A 3383-nucleotide genomic window follows, 5' to 3' on the forward strand; every position below is an offset into this window, starting at 1 on the left:
AATTTTTAATTTTAATGGAGGGTAGCTTATCAATTATCTGTTTCATGGACCACACCTTTGGTGTTGTATCTTTAAAGTCACCACCATACTCCAATTGATTTAGCTTTTTAAAGTGTAATTCCATTTTTTAAATATATGTGAATTAAGGCATTTCTTCCTCCACTTTAAAGGGGATGATTTAAATTTTGAGACTTCCTGCCATGTGTGTGAATTGTGCTTGTACTTGCAAAACTTCAACTGTTACTATTAATAGAGACATATTTTGGAACAAGTTTGTGTGCTTATTCCAAATGTGTCAAGTTAACATCAATATGCTTAGGGAAGTCTCAAGACCATGCTGACACTACAAAATCAATTGTATTCCATATGACTTTCCAATATTGTTTATCAAAACCCAGAAATGAGTTCAATCTCAAGTACCAGAATCCTAAATACAGTTGTCATCAAGTTGCTAATAAACTTGGTTAGCCTATGAACCTACTAACTCATTGAAGTCATTTGGTGAAAGGATATCTGTAAAGAAATCACTATTTACTATGCTTATTACTTCTCCTTTCATATACCTTATGAAGAAACCCAATTGTATTCAGCATGACTTCATTTTCTTTTTTTTTTTTCACTTAAAAAAAAGTTTATTTAAAGAGAGAGGGAAAACACATGAGGTGGAGTAACAGAGAGGGAAAGAGAGAGAGAATCCCAAGTAGGCTCTGTGTTGTCAGCCCAGAGTCAGCCTCCAGACTCCATCCCTCAGATCATCACCTGAGCGGAAGTCAAGAGTTAGAAGCTTGACTGACTGAGCCACCCCGGTGCCTCCAGCATGACTTCATTTTAACTAATTACACCTGCAAAGCCTCTATTTCCAACAAAAAGTTCACATTCACAGGTACCAGAGGTCAGGACTTGAACGTGTCTTTTGGGGACATGATTCAACCCATAGTAGGAGCCCTCAACAACATGGTGGCAAAGAAACATGCTGAACAGGGAACCTGTTACTGATCCATTTGAGGGGAAGGAAAAAAAAAAAAGGTATCCTCTTTTTCTTTTCCAGCCTTGCAGTGTGCTTCCAGCACCCTCTATAGGCAGAGTTTAACAGTCAGCAGGCCTTGGGGGAAATGCAGTCTAGAGTCCTGTTGCCCAGGGCAAGGAATTTTGAGATTGTAACTCAGAGGCACTAAATTAATACCTGCCACGGATCAAAGTTCTGTTTGCTCTGAAGTGAACCTTCCCTCTGCTAGTTTGAGCTTTGAGTACAAAGCTCAAAATCAGCTGTGGGACGCAACAAGGGAAGAGTTCAAATAGAAGAGAACTACTGCTAAGTCCTGCAGGATACAGGGAGTAGGAGGGGAGGGATAATATTTTAGGCAGAAAGACCAGTGTGAGCAAAAGCAGAGTGTATGAGGTCCTAGATTGTCACAGAATCCCGAAAGCCTGCTAAAGTATTTGAACTCTAATCTGAGGGTAAAGTTGAGTGAGAGTAACATGATCACATTTGTAATGTAGAAAATTTCCTTTAAGCATGGCAAGTTCTTCCATTTGGGAAAGAGAGCACTTAACAGGTAGCAATGAGCTTCCATAAGAAGAGCTTGCATGGAGGAAGTGGACTGGGAAATCTGCATATCTGAGAGCCTCACGGGAGGTGAGGTTCAATGAGAATCATCAAATGTTTCAAATATGGACATGCCATGCTCTGATGTGGACAGGGCTGGAATTTCAACCACAGTATGTCTCAAATGGATGCATCATTTTATACCATAAGCCTACTTTTCTTCTGTTTTCCTTATTTTAAAAATGGCACCTGGCTGCCCAATTCAGAAATTTGGGCATTGTTATGACTTAACCCTCTCCTTCATTCCTCCAGAACCAATGATCCCAAACTGTCCCTTTGGCTTCATGAAAGTGTCTCTACTTTTCACTATGCTTTCTCTATTCTCAGTGCTACTACCCTGAAATGGGCCTGTAGGATCTCTTACTTGAACTCTTAAAACTGTCTCATAACAGTTGTCCTGACATCTCCTAACTTATTTTCCCAGCAGAGTAATTTTTCTGAAATGCAAATTTGAAGGTGTCATTTTACTACTTAAAATTCCACTCTGGCCCTCCATTGCTCTTCGGATAAAGAGCAACTTCTTCGACATGGAACAAAATGTCCCCTCACAATCTGGCTTCTTCTAGTTTCATCTCCTCCACTCCTCATCCCCACCTCAGTCCTGTGGGCTGTATTTCATTTCTTGAAAAGCTTCATGTTCTCTTCTTGCCTCTGTCTCTTTCCCCTTCTTGGTTCTTCCTTCACAACTCCCTTACTCCAAAACTCCCTAAATCCCATCCCTCAAGTCATCCTCGATTTGTCCTTCAAAGTCAGTTTAGATGTTCTGGAATTGCCCTAACAATTGACCCTGACTCTAATAATTTCAGCTTAGGTGACTCTCCTATGTGTTTCATTAATTCTCTCTCTCCTCTCTTTCCATATGTATGTATGCTATATAACATACATATACGTGCATCTTTCCTTTGTTTCATTTTCTTAAAGGAATTTATTACACACTAAAGTTTATTTATTTGCTTTGTTTATTGTCTGTTATCCTCTACCAGAATATATGTTCCCTGAGATCAAGAACTTCGTCTACCTTACCGCTATGTCCCCAAAGCCTCCAACAGTGCCTAGCTCCTATTAGAGACTCAATAAATACGTACTAAGTCAATGATAAAAACACATTTTTTGAGGCAAAAAAACCCCATATTTCCCCCTATAGTCCCATGAAGTATTTGGAATACAATTATACTAAGAAATTATTTGTCGTCAGAGATTCAAATTTAAGTGAGTCACCTGTACTGTTTTTCTACACCCACAACACATTTGGCAGTAGCTGGAGACACTGACTGTCTCAATCACAGAGGTGGTACTACTAGCGTGCTGCTAACCGTCTTACAATGCATAGGTCAGCCCTTTACTTGGCAAATATTTGGTCCAAAATGTAACCAGTGTGGAGGCTGAGAAACCCTTTAAGGGTCCCCTGCAGGCAGACAGTGCCTAGAATCTCTAACTTCATCTTCCTTTTCGAAAGACATCATGGAGCTAGGGAAAAGAAGGCGTCCGGGGCTCGGGACTCGGTAAAACCCTGTGCATACGTCTTCTTCACGGGGATAACCAGACGGTAAGAGGGCCAAGCTACCAATCGACGTAGGTGCAGAAATGATGTAGAAAAGATCGCGTGTGAAGGGTACTGTGGACGTTACGTAAACCGCTCTGCGCACACTGGTTACGTGCTACACTGAGACATCCTTTAAGTTTGACTAAGAACAAACCCTCCAGCAGCTGAGGCTGGGAAAGCGGTCAGCTACATACCGGAAGCGGCCCGGCGGATGAGGCGTCCTTCTCCCCTAGC

This window comes from Hyaena hyaena, unplaced genomic scaffold (assembly GCF_003009895.1).
Source record: "Hyaena hyaena isolate Hyena2069 unplaced genomic scaffold, ASM300989v1 scaffold_6, whole genome shotgun sequence".
NCBI classification, from domain to species: domain Eukaryota; kingdom Metazoa; phylum Chordata; class Mammalia; order Carnivora; family Hyaenidae; genus Hyaena; species Hyaena hyaena.